Source organism: Hyla sarda, chromosome 1, assembly GCF_029499605.1.
Source record: "Hyla sarda isolate aHylSar1 chromosome 1, aHylSar1.hap1, whole genome shotgun sequence".
In the NCBI taxonomy this organism is placed as follows: Eukaryota; Metazoa; Chordata; class Amphibia; order Anura; family Hylidae; genus Hyla; species Hyla sarda.
The window spans coordinates 567,663,990-567,681,384 of record NC_079189.1 but is presented as its reverse complement, the minus strand read 5'-3'; positions in this window follow the sequence as shown (position 1 = coordinate 567,681,384).

Genomic DNA, 17,395 nt, shown 5'->3' with positions numbered 1-17,395 from the left:
CACCCCAATATTTATTTTTAACAGCATACAAAATTACTATTGTCTCAGATTTTTCCCAGGTTGCAATGCAGCCGAGACCTGACTCACTAGTCAGATGATGACAGGGAGCCTGTCTGCTTCAATGGGTGGAGGGATCGCTTGGTGGGAGAGAGATCAATCTGCAACTAATGCAACAGCTGTGTCACGATTCGGCTGGCTGGAGGTGGATCCTCTGTGCCAGAGAGGGATTGGCGTGGACCGTGTCGGTGGACCGGTTCTAAGTTGCTACTGGTATTCACCAGAGCCCGCCGCAAAGCGGGATGGTCTTGCAGCGGCGGTAGCAACCAGGTCGTATCCACCGGCAACGGCTCAACCTCTCTGACTGCTGAGATAAGCGCGGTACAAGGGAGTAGACAAGAGCAAGGTCGGACGTAGCAGAAGGTCAGGGCAGGCAGCAAGGATCGTAGTCACGGGCAACGGCAGGAGGTCTGGAACACAGGCTAGGAACACACAAGGTCTGACCGGGGCGCTGCGAATAGGAGAACGCTGTGAGCGCTCCAGGGAGGAGCGGGGACCCGGAGCGCTCGGTGTAACAGTACCCCCCTTGGGTCTCCCCCTCTTTTTGGAACCTGAGAATTTGAGGACAAGATTCTTGTCCAGGATGTTGTCCTCAGGTTCCCATGACCTCTCCTCTGGGCCGCAATTCTCCCAATCAACCCAAAATTTTTTTTTACCTCTGACCGTCTTGGATGCTGGAATTTCTTTCACCGAAAAAACGTCAGAGGACCCGGAAACTGGAGTGGGAGAAACAACTTTGGGAGAGAAGCGGTTAAGGATGAGTGGTTTAAGGAGAGAGACATGGAAAGCATTGGGAATACGGCGAGAAGGAGGAAGAAGGAGTTTGTAAGAGACAGGGTTGATCTGGCACTTGATTTTGAAAGGACCAAGACAGCATACCATACCTTGTCTCCGGGAAAAATTGGGGGGAATTCTTCTTTTCCTATCGGCATGTTTTTTCATCCGGGATGAGGCCTGTAAGAGAGAATTTTGAGTCTCTTTCAATATGGTGGAGAAGTCCCGAGTCACCTCATCAACAGCGGGCAAACCAGAGAGCATGGGAGTGGGAAGGGGGGGAAGAGGGTGACGGCCGTACACCACGAAGAATGGGGATTTAGCGGAAAATTCAGAGACTCTGAAATTGTACGAGAATTCGGCCCATGGTAGAAGATCTGCCCAGTCATCCTGGCGGGAGGAAACAAAATGTCGCAAATAGTCACCCAGAACCTGATTAATTCTTTCTACTTGCCCATTGGATTGGGGATGATAAGAAGACGAGAAGTTTAATTTGATTTTGAGTTGATTACAGAGGGCCCTCCAGAATTTCGATACAAATTGAACGCCTCTATACGAGACGATATGCGTGGGCAGCCCGTGAAGGCGAAAAATGTGTATAAAAAATTGTTTCGCCAACTGAGGCGCAGAAGGAAGACCTGGAAGAGGGATAAAATGTGCCATCTTGGAGAATCGATCAACGACCACCCAAATAACTGTGTTGCCATGGGATAAAGGTAAGTCAGTAATAAAGTCCATACCAATCTGAGACCATGGTCATTCAGGAACAGGCAGAGGATGGAGGAGACCAGCAGGCTTCTGGCAAGGGGTCTTGTCCCGGGCACAGACTGTACAAGCCCGCACAAAATCAACAACATCAGCTTCCAGGGTAGGCCATCAATAAAATCGAGAGATGAGCTGGATGGATTTTTTGATGCCAGCATGGCCTGCGATGTGTGAGGAGTGTCCCCACTTGAGAATCCTGAGGCGCTGGCGTGGAGAGACGAAGGTCTTCCCTGGAGGAGTTTGTCTGATGGAAGCTGGAGAAGTGAAGATCAGACAGTCCGGAGGAATAATGTGTTGCGGGGAAGCTTCCACTTCAGAGGCATCCGATGAACGAGAGAGGGCATCAGCCCTAATGTTCTTATCAGCAGGGTGAAAATGAATTTCAAAGTTAAAACGGGCAAAGAACAACGACCACCTAGCCTTGCGAGGGTTCAGCCGTTGGGCAGACTGAAGATAAGAGAGATTCTTGTGATCAGTGTATATAATAACTGGATATTTGGATCCCTCCAGCAGGTGCTTCCATTCCTCAAGCGACAATTTTATGGCCAGTAGTTCTCGATCACCAATGGAGTAGTTTTTCTCCGCTGGAGAGAAGGTCCTAGAAAAGAAACCACAAGTAACAGCATGTCCGGAAGAATTTTTTTGTAGGAGTACTGCTCCAGCTCCCACCGAGGAGGCGTCTACCTCCAGCGAGAAGGGCTTAGATGGATCAGGTCTGGAGAGTACGGGAGCAGAAGAAAAGGCAGTCTTGAGATGATTGAATGCGTCTTCCGCTTGAGGAGGCCAGGACTTAGGGTTGGCGTTTTTCTTGGTTAGGGCCACGATAGGAGCCACAATAGTGGAAAAGTGCAGAAAAAATTGTCTGTAATAATTGGCAAACCCCAAAAAACGTTGGATAGCACGGAGTCCGGAGGGGTGTGGCCAATCCAATACGGCTGATAGTTTATCTGGGTCCATTTGTAGTCCCTGGCCAGAGACTAAGTATCCTAGGAAGGGAAGAGATTGACATTCAAAGAGACATTTTTCCATTTTGGCATACAATTGATTGTCCCGAAGTCTCTAAAGAACCATGCGGACATGCTGGCGGTGTAGCAGAAAAAATCAAAATATCGTCTAGGTAAACCACAACACAGGTATATAGAAGATCACGAAAAATTTCATTTACAAAGTCTTGGAAGACGGCAGGGGCGTTGCAAAGGCCAAAGGGCATGACCAGATACTCAAAGTGTCCATCTCTGGTGTTAAATGCAGTCTTCCACTCGTCCCCCTCCCTGATGCGGATGAGATTATATGCACCTCTTAAGTCCAGCTCGTAGGCGATCAAAAAGTTCCGAGATAAGAGGTAGGGGATAGCGTTTTTTTACAGTGATTTTATTAAGTCCGCAGTAATCAATGCAAGGGCGTTAGGAGCCGTCTTTTTTGGAAACGAAAAAAAATCCAGCTCCGGCAGGGGAGGAAGACTTGCGGATAAACCCCTTTTTTAAATTCTCTTGGATGTACTCCGACATGGCTTGTGTCTCCGGAGCAGACAGAGGATAGATTCTGCCCCGGGGTGGAGTAGTACCAGGGAGGAGGTCAATAGGACAGTCATAAGGCCTGTGAGGAGGCAAAGTCTCTGCTTGTTTTTTGCAAAAAACATCAGCATAATCCAGATAGGCCTTGGGGAGACCAGATATCGGAGGAACCACAGGGTCTTGACTGACAGTACAGGGAGCAGGCTTAAGACAGTCCTTGTGGCAAGAAGTACCCCAGTTCTTGATTTCCCCGGTGGTCCAATCGAGGTTTGGGGAATGGCGTTGAAGCCACGGTAGTCCAAGAAGAATTTCTGAAGTGCAGTTAGAGAGGACCAGAAATTCAATTTTTTCGTAATGGGGTCCGATACACATTAAGAGGGGTTCCGTGCGGTAACGCACAGTACAGTCCAATCTTTCATTATTAACAGAGGCGATGTAGAGGCGAGACTGGTCACCGGGATGTTGAACCTGTTGATGAAAGAGGCCAAAATAAAATTTCCTGCAGATCCGGAATCCAAGAAGGCCATAGCTGAGAAGGAGAAGGTAGAAGAAGAAATCCGCACAGGCACAGTAAGACGTGGAGAAGCAGAGTTCACATCAAGAGCTGTCTCACCTTTGTGCGGAGTCAGCGTGCGTCTTTCCTGACGTGGAGGTCGGATAGGACAATCCTTCAAGAAATGTTCGGTACTGGCACAGTACAGGCAAAGGTTCTCCATGCGGCGTCGTGTCCTCTCTTGAGATGTCAAGCGAGACCGGTCAACTTGCATAGCCTCCACGGCGGAAGGCACAGGAACGGATTGCAGTGGACCAGAGGAGAGAGGAGCCGGGGAGAGAAACCGTCTCGTGCGAACAAAGTCCATATCCTGGCGGAGCTCCTGACGCCTTTCGGAAAAACGCATGTCAATGCGGGTGGCAAGATGAATAAGTTAATGCAGGTTAGCAGGGATTTCTCGTGCGGCCAGCACATCTTTGATGTTACTGGATAGGCCTTTTTTAAAGGTCGCGCAGAGGGCCTCGTTATTCCAGAACAATTCGGAGGCGAGAGTACGGAATTGAATGGCGTACTCGCCAACAGAAGAATTACCCTGGACCAGGTTCAGCATGGCAGTCTCGGCAGAAGAGGCTCGGGCAGGTTCCTCGAAGACACTTCGAATCTCCGTGAAGAAAAGAGTGTACAGAGGCAGTGACAGGATCATTGCGGTCCCAGAGCGGTGTGGCCCATGACAGGGCTTTCCCAGACAGAAGGCTGACTACGAAAGCCACCTTTGACCTTTCAGTTGGAAACTGGTCCGACATTATCTCCAAATGTAGGGAACATTGTGAAAGAAAACCACGGCAAAATTTAGAGTCCCCATCAAATTTGTCCGGCGGAGATAAACGGAGGCTGGATGCGGCCACTCGCTGCGGAGGAGGTGCAGGAGCTGGCGGAGGAGATGATTGTTGAAGCTGTGGTAGTAGTTGCTGTAGCATCACGGTCAGTTGAGACAGCTGGTGGCCTTGTTCCGCTATCTGTTGCGACTGCTGGGCGACCACCGTGGTAAGGTCAGCGACAACTGGCAGCGGGACCTCAGCGGGATCCATGGCCGGATGTACTGTCACGATTCGGCTTGCTGGAGGTGGATCCTCTGTGCCAGAGAGGGATTGGCATGGACCGTGTCGGTGGACCGGTTCTAAGTTGCTACTGGTATTCACCAGAGCCCGCCACAAAGCGGGATGGTCTTGCAGCGGCCGTAGCAACCAGGTCGTATCCACTGGCAACGGCTCAACCTCTCTGACTGCTGAGATAAGCGTGGTACAAGGAAGTAGACAAGAGCAAGGTTGGACGTAGCAGAAGGTCAGGGCAGGCAGCAAGGATCGTAGTCAGGGGCAACGGCAGGAGGTCTGGAACACAGGCTAGGAACACACAAGGAAACACTTTCACTGGCACAATGGCAACAAGATCCGGCAAGGGAATGCAGGGGAAGTGAGGTATAAGTAGGGAATTGCACAGGTGAAGGTACTGATTAAAACCTCATGCGCCAATCAGTGGCGCACCGGCCCTTTAAATCGCAAAGACCCGACGTGCGCGCGCCCTAAGGAGCGGGGCCGCGCGCGCCGGGACAGCACAGACGGGGAACGGGTCTGGTAAGCGAGTCGGGATGCGCATCGCGAGCGGGCGCGTCCCGCATCGCGAATCGCATCCCGGCTGGGAACATTATCGCAGCGCACCCGGTCGGCAGGTCTGACTGGGGCGCTGCGAATAGGAGAACGCTGTGAGCGCTCCGGGGAGGAGCGGGGACCCGGAGCGCTCGGCGTAACAAGCTGTCGGCACCCTGATTGAAAACCACAGGTCTTTGAATGGATGCAGCTCATTTATGTTTCAATGGGTGCGGTAGCAGATGTGTGAGAGGGAGGAAGATGGAATTGTGGGATTTGTAGTCAAAAAAAGAAAAGTCAAACAGGAAATACCAGTGCACAAACAGCTAGCCACATTTTTAAGGTAATCTCACAACATAACCATTTAGCCCCAACACAAGCGCAGATCCTTCCTAAGCATGTCCATTATTGTCTGCCAGGTACGTACTAAAATCACCTTATGGTGGATAACCCCTTTAATATTAAATACCAAAGCCAAAATCTAAGTATAAGTGAACAGAAAGCTATTAAATAACTACAAAAATGCATAACATACTGATACATCTGGCTGATTAGGGGCGGAAGTATAGTTATTTTAACCCCTTAAGGACCGAGCGTTTTTCTGTTTTTGCACTTTTGTTTTTTCCTCCTTACCTTTAAAAATCATAACTCTTTCAATTTTGCACCTAAAAATCCATATGATGGCTTATTTTTTGCAACACCAATTCTACTTTGTAATGACATAAGTCTTTTTTATCCAGCAAAAAAAAAAAATCATAGTGTGACAAAATTGAAGAAAAAACACAATTTTGAAAATTTTAGGGGCTTCCGTTTCAACGCAGTAAATTTTTTGGTAAAAATGACACCTTCTCTTTATTCTGTAGGTCCATACGATTAAAATGATACCCTACTTATATAGGTTTGATTTTGTCGTACTTCTGGAAAAAATCATAACTAAATGCATGAAAATTAATACGTTTAAAATTGTCGTCTTCTGACCCCTATAACTTTTTCTTTTTCCATGTACAGGGAGGTCTGATGGCTCATTTTTTGCGCCGTGAACTGAAGTTTTTAGCGGTACCATTTTTGTTTTGATAGGACTTGTTGATCGTTATTTATTCATTATATAAAACGTGAACAAAAATACACTATCAGGTATAACGAAATGGACATTTTAGCAGTACCATACATTTAGTAGTTTTTATACAATCTATCACCATTTCTCTCTCTATATATTTTTTTCTTATAGCCACCTATCGTGCAATTAAATTATCTCCTGTCGTCTTCCACAAAGGAGGATTCCCGTCATATTATATACAGGTATACTTATATAGAGACATTTGGTTGCTATTGGCTACCACCATCACACACTCAAGCCCCACTCAGCTCTCACTATTACTAGTATTTTGAGATTTGTAAATTACTTCTATTTAAAAATCTTAATCCTTCCAGTACTTATCAGCTGCTGTATAATACAGAGGAAGTTCTTTTCTTTTTTAATTTATTTTCTGTCTGAACACAGTGCTCTCTGCTGACACCTCTGTCCATGTCAGGAACTGTCCGGAGCAGGAGAGGTTTGCTATGGGGAATTGTTCCTGCTCTGGACAGTTCCTGACACGGACAGAGGTGTCAGCAAAGAGCACTGCGGTCAGACAGAAAAGACATTCAAAAAGAACTTCCTCTGTTTTATACAGCAGCTGATAAGTACTGGATGGATTAAGATTTTAAATAGAAATAATTTACAAATCTTTTTAACTTTTTGGCACCAGTTGATTTAAAAAAAAAATTCTTTCCACCGAAGTACCCCTTTAATCCGTAGACCTCCAGATGTTGCAAAAATACAACTCCCAGCATGCCTGCAGCAATTGATATAATTAAAAAAAAAAAAAGTATATATATATATATATATATATATATATATATATATTGTGGCAGTGTGGCAAGGAAAGGGTGTATTTCCTTGGCTCACCCTGCAGAAGCTCTCACCTGCTTCTTAAGTAATGAGGCAGGAGGGAAGGAAGGTGTGTATATAAGATGGAGAGTCAGTCTAATGTGGGCTCTTCCTAGGAGACAGCAAGTGGGCTGTAGGGGAGAGACAGAGACTGCTGATGAGTACACAGCCCGAGCTATGAGTGGCTCAAAGAGAGTGACATGAATTGTGAGTAGAAGGTTGCAGGGGACATATGTTTAACCGGCTGAGGGAAGCTCAGCGGTTGTTAGTCAGGACAAGCTGATCTGTTTAGTCAGTGACCAGACGGTCTAGGATTTTGTTTTGTTCCTGCTTTTTGTTTATTTCTTTCCCTGCAACCTGTCTAATAAAACTGGCAAGGTGCCAGATTTGCATTATAAGTGTTTGTTTGCTGGTTTATTGAGAAGAAACGCATCCTGTGGCGTGGTCCAGGACGATCCCAGAGCTTATCCCCAAGACGGATCATCACAATATATATATATATATATATATATATATATATAATGAGCATATTAAAAGCTATGGACATGTAGAAATAATTGTTACATATTTTAGTGGTTAACCATGACTTAATGTCACAGGTAGCAATTTTAATTTGTAACCTGCTTCTAATTTTGGGCTTTCTTATTTTGCTCCGAATGTAATATAAGGTCTGTGTGTTGAGAATGCTGCTGCCTTCATAAGCTCTCATGTATCAAAATAGCCTAATTCCTGTATTGCTTTCCCTTTCTACAGCCCATAGGGGATCTCTTCTTTTTTGCTGACATATCGGTACTTATACACAGAAGAGGGTGCAATCCACCTTTCCCTGAAGTGTGTCATTAGTTTTTCCTTTTTTTTTTTGTAGATAGATATTCAGCCTATGTGCTTCATCCTTCCTGCTTTCTCTTAGCTACAGCCTGTGTGATCTGCCTACCCTAAAGACCTGGATGCTTTCTTCCCTCTTTGCAGTCTCATCTGCCATTTACATCTTCCACCATCTATGGGCGGAGGAGCAGAGAAAGCTTACACAACCCAGAAGAGAGCATTGTTGGATTTATGTGAGATATATCAGGACTTGTGGCTATGTTAAAAGTTACACAAACTCTATAGCAGCAAAATGAATTTTTTTGTTAAATTAAGGCTACCGTATATACTTGAGTATAAGCCGAGTTTTTCAGCATGATTTTTTGTGCTGAAAACGCCCCCCTCGGCTTATACTCGGGTAAATTCTCCGCCTGTCAGTGGTCTTCAACCTGCGGACCTCTAGATGTTGCAAAACTACAACTCCCAGCATGCCCGGACAGCCATCGGCTGTCCGGGCATGCTGGGAGTTGTAGTTTTGAAAGCTCTGGAGGTCCGCAGGTTGATGACTGCTGATGAAGGGATTGACAGGCGGTGATGATGAAGGGGGGGGGGATGATGACAGGGGTCTGGATGATCAAGAAGGCCGCAGTGGTCTTCAACCTGCGGACCTCCAGAGGTTTCAAAACTACAACTTCCAGCATGCCTGGACAGCCGTTGGCTGTCTGGGCATGCTGGAAGTTGTAGTTTTGCAACATCTGGAGGTCCGCAGGTTGAAGACCACTGATGAAGGGATAGATAGGCAGTGATGATGAAAGGGGGGGGATGATGACGGGGGTCTGGATGATGACGGGGGTCTGGATGATGACGGGGGTCTGGATGCTGACATGGGGAGCATGATGTATTTCCCACTCTAGGCTTATAGTCGAGTCAATAACTTTTCCTGGGTTTTTGGGGTGAAATTAGGGGCCTCGGCTTAAATTCGGGTCGGCTTACACTCGAGTATATACGGTATTTAGAAAGTGGCTTAATTCTGCGTGTAAATGCAAATTCTGCAATTCTGCATGTAAATTAACAACAAGGAAAATTTGGTAAAGGAAAAAAAAAAGGTGCTCATAGCCTTTTTAATATTTCCCACCTTCATAAATGGAATCTTGAAGCCTCCGTCAGATGCATACATTTTATTTAATGAAATTTCTCAGACTAGCTGAAACCATTGAACTGCAGATATTGGAATGGATCCTGAGGTAATGAGGCAGTGAAGCAGGTGGCGGAGTCAGAATGTTACAGAACAAACTGAACTATTTCTGTTAGAGAAGAATTACAGTCAAAAATTATTTTGTCAGCAACGGAAGCATCAAAAGGTTCCGCAGATAAAATAGATCTTCATCACACATTTTGTTCTCCTTATGCCGAAGGATTTTATAGAACATTGCAGATAAAAGATGCTGCAAATACAATGAATGCATTAACTCCACATTAGGGGAATTGTGTATCTCATGAAGTTCAGGTCAATGAGGATCCAGCAGGTGAGACTGTTGTCTCAAAAATAACCACTCTCTGGTTTTAGTGGAGTGATGGTGGAAGAACCACAGGTATCTAGAGAAATAAGTTACTAGGTAACCATTATATGGAGGTTTTGGTTGCCACATTCCCAGGATCAGTAAAAAAAAAACAGCTGCTGGATTTTAAAGATCAATTAAAGATTAAAGATCCCAGGTTCTAGATTGTGAGGGTCAGTGAAAATCCTGGCATCTGGATTTTTAAGATCAGTGAAGGTCCCAGATGTTGGTTTAGTTAACATCAGTGAAGGCCTCAGTTACCAGTTTCTTAGGGTCTATTCACACAGCAGAATTTCCGCCTCAAATTAAGGCCCCTAGACTTCTATGGGATTCTGCACTCCAATTCAACCTTCTGGAAACCCATAGAAGTCTATTGGCTTTAATTTGAGGCGAAATTCCGCAAGCAGAAATTCTGCCATTTGAATAGACCCTTAGAGCAAATGAAGGTGCAATCTTTGAGATTTTAAGATTCAGTCAGCTACTATCTGTCCAATTCTTAGGACCAGTGGGGCTACATCTGTCCGACTCTTGACATTGGTGATATTTTACGTGCCATATTGTAATTATCTGCCAGCTCTTCCCCCTTTAAATAGATGCTGTGGAAGCAACTTGGATGCACAAACAAGAACATGTAACAGTCTCTTTAACAGGAGCTCACCGTCTCTAAGGTTGCAGATTCCGAAAATGCAGCCTTTGACAATTTGACAGTCCTCAAAATGTACAGTAGTTATCCGATGATCATAAAAACACCACACAAATAAACAGTTTTCATAAAATGTTATTGTTCTCACCAGCAATTGAGGCCGGTGCACAGCAGTCTTTATATACGGATATCTCCAGGGAGGGGAACCTTCTCTTACTGTGTCTTTCCCTCTAGGATGAGGCCTCTAACAATGGTTCTCGCACAGCGAAGACTTCCTTAAGTACAGACCATGGCAAGTTCTGGATTTCGAGTAATGTGGCATCTTCTAAATATTCCAGTGCCATCTACAGTTGCCAAAAAACATTCCTGTGTGCTGAATAGGCCCTCTTACTCTGCTGATTGCAGGACACCATGCTGTCCACTCCAAGCCAAAACTTGTATACTCTTCGGAAAATTACCTGAATGTAGTCACTAGGTGACTGCATTCAGGTCATTGAAGGGGTATTATGGGCAAAAACATTTTATCCCCTATCCAGAGGATAGGGGATAAGATGTCTTATCGCAGGGGGCCCTCTGCTGAGACCCCCCCCTCCGCGGGGTTTCTGAAACTGTGGACTTGACATCATGCCACGCCCCCTCCATTAATGTCTATGGTAGGGGGCGTGGCGGCTGTCACGCCCTCTCCCATAGACATGAATGGAGGGGGCGTGGCGTGACGTCACGTCCCCAGTTCCAGAAACCCGGAGGTTTCCGAAACTGGAGATTCCGCACCCGCATAGAATGCGGGTGCTGCAGGGAGATCGCAGGGGGGTCTCATCAGCGGGCCCCCTGCGATCAGACATCTTATCCCCTATCCTTTGGATAGGGGATAAAATGTTTTTGCCCAGAACACCCCTTTAAGTTGAATGGGTAGAAGTGCTGATCTGAGCACAGATACATCAGTAGATAATATTTTGCAGTCGTATATATGTGCCTTGGAGACCCAAATCTTGATGTGATTGTGCATTGTAAGCACATGAGGAGTCCAAGTGACACAGCAGTGCCGGACTATATTCTTTGTATGTATAGCCTCAAGATTAGCGAGGGATCTAAATGTAAGGAAAAAGCCCAGGTTCAGTATGAAAGTTCTGACTACCGATCTCCTCACCGGTCCGATTTCCTGGCACGCATGTTATCTCATCTTGAGATTCCTTAAAAAAATTTGTATGGCATAATTAAATCTTTATGAAGTGAAGCATGGAAAAACATGAGTGCAACCCGTTGAGTATAATATGTGCTTACATTCGTTGCAGCATCTGTGGATACAATTTATGGGACCGGCAGAAGAATAACGGTATCCCATTAGGACTTTGGTAAACAACGCAGGGGGATAGCACATGAATCACAGTGAAGGTTATGACAAGTCAGATAGACTTTGAAAAAACATAAGTCTCCACGCAGGTGAATTTATAATATTTTCCTTTTTGGAGACAGGCCAGATCTAACATTATGGGAAGCCTGACATTTGCCAGAAGTCACGTTGTGCCTGAGAGTACACATATGTAGATGGTGCCAAGCTAACTCTTGGCGCCCGCTGTCATCTGTTTAGCATTGTGGCAATATTTGCCATTCTAATTAAAAAGCAATGTGTTTCTGAAGGAGACTATTAGTGAATGCGGAAATTGTTATTTCCATCTATAGATGATAAGATATGAAAAATGGGTTTACATGGGAAAAAAAAGAACTGGTCAAAACTGTATGCTAATGCTTCTGACACTGCCAGCGACACTGTAGGACCCAGGCAACATTGGGACTTTGGAAAAGAGATTGTGCAACCCATAGAACTGCATTAGGTACCCAATGTGCAAATGAACTCAATAAGATCTATGAAAAATAATATTAACCCCTTGAGGACCAAGCCTATTTTGGCCTTAAGGACCAGGTCAATTTTAGTTTTTTGCACTTTGTTTTTTTCCTCTTCTCCTTCTAAAAACCATACTGCTTTCAATTTTGCACCTACAGACCCATATAAGGTCTTTTTTTTTGTGTCACCAATTGTACTTTGTAATGACATCCCTTATTTTATAACATAATCTGTGGCAAAACAAAAAAAATAAACTTATTTTTGGGGTGAGATTAAAAAAAAAGCCATTTTGTAACTTTTGGGGGCTTCTGTTTCTACACAGTGCACTTTTCGATAAAAATGACAATACGGTTACAAGAATACACAATTTATTTAGGTTTTATTTTATTTTACTACTTAAAAAAAAAAAAAAACTTTAACTACAAGTACCAAAATGAGGACATTTAAAATTGTCATATTCGGACCCCTATAACTTTTTTATTTTCCGCATACGGGGCTCATTTTTTTGTGCCGTCTTATGTAGTTTTTATTGTTACCATATTTGTTTTGATGGGACTTCTTCATCACTTTTTATAGATTTTTTAATGGGATATGAAGTGACCAAAAATGCACAATTTTGGACTTTGGTATTTTTTATGTGTACGCCTTCGACCATGCGGTTTAAAAAACCTTATATTTTAATACATCGGACATTTAGGCATGTGACAGTATCACATGCTTATTTTTATTTAAAAATTTAAATTGTTTTATAAAAAAAATGGGAAAGGGGGGGGATTCAATACTGATCAATGCTATGCCATAGCATAGCATTGATTAGTGTTATCGGTGCTCTGCTGCTCCAGCCTGCATGGCTGGCTGGGAGCATCAGACAACTGACTGGACAGTGAAGAGGCAGGTAAGGGCCCTCCTGCAGTCCTCTCAGCTGATCGGGACATCGCAGTTTCCCCTCTATTGTCCAGATCAGCCCGCCAAGCTGCCAGGATATTTTTACTTTCCTTTTAGATGCCGCAATCAACTTTGATCACGGCATCTAAAGGGTTAATGCCATGCCATCATTAACCGTGGGTCCTGGCTGCTGTTAGCAGTCGGACCCACAGGGTTTGAAGCTTGCTCAGCTCGTGAGCAGGCTTCAAACCTCAGTAACGGGACCATGGCCTATGTGTAAGCCCTTGGGCCTCAAGTAACGGGATGCAAGAGCGTACCTGTACGCCCTTGGTCCCCAACAGGTTAAAAGAACAAATGTAATAAAAGCACTGTCACATCAGGCAGGGAATAGTGCAGCTCTAAGCTCACCCAGAACACCTTTCCCTGCCTCCATGTGTATTCACCTATACAGCAGATTTAAAACTGCACCAGTCCCTCCACATGACTAAAGAGCAGGGGCATCAAGTCAAAACAATAAACACAGCAGTATGAAGGTTGGGGGAAAAAGGTCAGGATAGACAGACTTGATCTGTTTTTAAGGTCTATTAAATTATATGTAAGAGTTTAATTGATTTACTGTTTGATATGATAAATTTATAAAATGAAATAAAATAAATAATTAAAATAGTTGTATAAAATAAAATTCAATGTGTAAGTAACTGAATAAAATTTAATGTACTAGGTATCTATATGGTAAAAATAGGTGGTAGCGATAATGGGGGGAGGGGTATCGATATAGTGTAGATGGGTGGTGACAATTATGAGAGGAATTAATGCAATGTGTCTGTGTGTGCTGCTGGTATACTGAGAGTACGTGTATGAGGTCAAATCACATGAAAAGGAAAGAAAGATAGAAAGGGAAAGTATGGGTATTAGTAGAAAGAAAGAGAACAGAGGGATGGAAGAATTCTCAATTAATACAAGTATAGCAATTTAATGGTCACAATAAGGGATGGGCAAATCAAATCTGAGGAATCCAAATTCATTACGAATTTAGGAATTTTGTTTCCGCAATGAATGCGAATATTGCGGCAATTCGATTGTGCAAACCACTTCATTAAACTCCATTTAGTGCGGCCCAGGCTCCAGGGCATCTAAAATGGCGGATCCACATGTGAGGACATGGGACAAGGAATCCTGGGAAGGCGGGAACAAGGGTCAGCAGGATGACCCTGAAACACATGCAGAATTCAGCCTATCGGCAGCCAGTCACCCATGTGATGTCACAGCCCTATATAATTGGCAGCCATCTTGCGGCCAGTCACATAAGCATTCTATTACAGAAAGAGAGGGACAGACAGCGCTGTGTGTTGCACAGAAAAGTATTTTTCCAGCAGCGATTCACCTCCCAGTCAGCGTTCTATTGCAGAGTGGGACAGAAGGCAATGTGTTGCACAGAAAAGCTTTTTAACAACAGCGATTCACCTCAAGCCCAGGCTAATGAGGCAGACACTGTTGAGGAACCTGAGGATGACAACAGTGACGTGCAGACACAACCCGATGATGATGAAGCCGATCGTACTTGGGAGCCGGGTGCAGAAGGGGCTTCATCATCATCATCATCGGGAGAAGAGGGTTGCAGGTTGCCCATGAGGCAGCAGCTGAGCCAGTAAGGTGGTAGCATGTTTGGGAGTCAACGTGGTGGCAGAAGTGGAAAGTCCCAACCCGTAATTTCTTTTTGAAGAAGGCAGTACCAGCCCTGCACAATTTTGTGGAACAGTAGGTGGGCCAGTCCTTGAGCCTGTCAGTGTCTACCAAAGTGCACGGCAGCGACAATGTGTGGAGCTGTCACTACGGTCAGGGACAATACATGTCCTTTTTGGCTCACTGGGGGAATGTGGTTCCTGCAAAGCTACAACACCAACATTGACTGGTCACGCCGCTTCCTCCTTCACGCTCTCAGGCCATTGGTCCTGTGACAGTGTTCGACTCCGTCTCCTCATCCTTTAACGTGTCCTAAGCCTCCATTGCCCGTACAAGTCTCAGTGCCATGTGAGCAGGGCATGGCGGTGTCACGCTGTTCTTCAAATGGTTTGCTTCGGCAACCTGAGTCACAGAGAGGAGGAACTGCTAAAAGTCATTAATCACGAAATCGAATCATGGCTTACTCCATGAAAACTGGAAATGGGAACCATCGTGACCGACAACGGGAAGAACATCTTGTCTGTGCTGCGACAAGGAAGCCTGACACATGTGCCCTGCATGGCACACGTGTTCAATCTGTTTGTCAAGCCTTTCCTGAAGTGTTCCCCCATCTGCAAGACATCCTAACAATGGGAAGGAAACTTTGCATGCACTTCAGCCACTCATACAGTGAAAAGCACACCCTCCTTGAGCTGCAGCGCCAGAACGGTATCCCCCAACATAATCTGATTTGCGACGTTTCCACACATTGGAAATCCATCCTCCATATGTTGGACCAACTATACGGACAGGGAAAAGTCCTCACCGATAGTGTTGAGCGGCATAGGCCATATTCGAATTTGCGAATATTCGCAAATATATGGTCAAATATTCATCATATATTCGTTAAATTCGCGTTTCCGTAATATTCTCGTTTTATTTTCGCATATGCGAAAAAATTTGCGTATGCGAAAATGAACATATGCGAAAATTAGAATATACCAAAATTTGCATATGCAAATTTTTGCATATGCGAAAATTTGCACGCCAGTCTCACACAGTAGTATTAGAGCCTTCTTTACACCACACAAGCTGGAAGCAGAGAGGGATGATCACTGTGATGTGTACTGTGAAAAAAAAAAAAATACGAATAAACGAATAAAGAATAATTATGAATATATAGTGCTATATTCGCGAATATTCACGAATTCGTGAATATGCGATATTCGCGAATAAAATTTGCATTGCGAATATTCGCGAGCAACACTAATCACCGATTTCTTGCTGATCCAAGCGGATTGGGGGACTCCCCTGTGTAACTTCAATGTCAACCAGTGGCAGCTCATACGTGACACCTGCCGTTTGCTCAGGCCCTTTGAGGAAGCCACATTATTAGTCAGATGGTAGGATTATGGAATGAATAACGTCATTACACTGCTTTATTTTCTACAACACGTGTTGGAAACGATGGCTGATCAGGGCACAGCTTAGGTTTCGTGAGATGGGTGGTTTTTCTAGTCATCTGAAAGGAGAAGAGGATCAGCTGGAGGAGCTAGAAGGTTATGATGAAGGCAAAAAAGAGGACCCAGACACACCGTGGCAGTAAGCAGTGGAGATGGAGGTAGGGAGTCCATCTGAGTCCCTTGCACAAATGGCACAATGCATGCTCACTTGCTTGCGTATTGACCTCATCAGCAGCAGGTAGACCCAGAGCAGGACCTGAACCAGCAGGTGGTGGCATACCTTGATATGACCATGCCGACAACCATTGAAGATCCGCTGGACTTCTGGGCAGCCAAACTTGATTTGTGGCCTCAACTAGCAGAGTTTGCCCTGGAAAAGCTATCCTTACCAGCCAGTAGTGTGCCATCAAAGATGGTGTTTAGTGCAGCGGGTGCCATAGTAACTCCAAGGAGAATTCATCTGTCCACAAAAAAATGTGGAGAGACTGACCTTTGGAAATATGAATCAGGAATGGATCAGTCAGGATTTCTACCCACCAATGCTTGATGCATCAGAGTAGATTGACCATGGTGCCACACCAACACTTTACAAATATGGATAGTGCAAAACATATTTAAGGTGCTGCTCCCCAGTTACAAACATTCCTCCGCACGCTGTGTCATTCAGCCACTATATGGTCTCCGCATACTGATGCCAACTTCAGGCTCTGTCATTGTGCCGCTCTGCAACAGTGATTTTAAAAGCGACGCCTCTGATCTGCATGTCTGCATACTGAATAACAATATTATTTAACTAACCCAGCACACACCCTATGCATGTTACAACAAGGCAAAGTGTTCTACACCTCTATTGAGGCTCTCTGTAGGCCAGAAATAGCTGTTTTTAACTCCTTAAGGACATAGCATTTTTCCGTTTTTGCACTTTCTTTTTTTCCACCTTAGAATTAAAAATTCATACCTTTTTCAAATTTTCACCTAAAATTTCATATTATTGCTTATTTTTTGTGCCACCAATTCTACTATGCAGTGACATTTGTGATTTTACCCAAAAATCCACAGCGAAATGGAAAAAAAATCATTGTGCGACAGAATTGGAGAATAAATACCATTTTGTAATTTTGGGGGCTTCCATTTCTACGCATTTCTAAGGCTAAAAATGAACCTTATATTTATTCTGTAGGTCCATATGGTTAAAATGACACCCTATTTATATAGGTTTTATTTTGTCTTACTTCTGAAAAAAATCAGACGTGCAACAAATGAATACGTTTAAAAATGTCCTCTTATGACCCCTATAACTTTTTTATTTAACTGCATATGGAGATTTATGATGGCTCATATTTTGCGCCATGATCTGAAG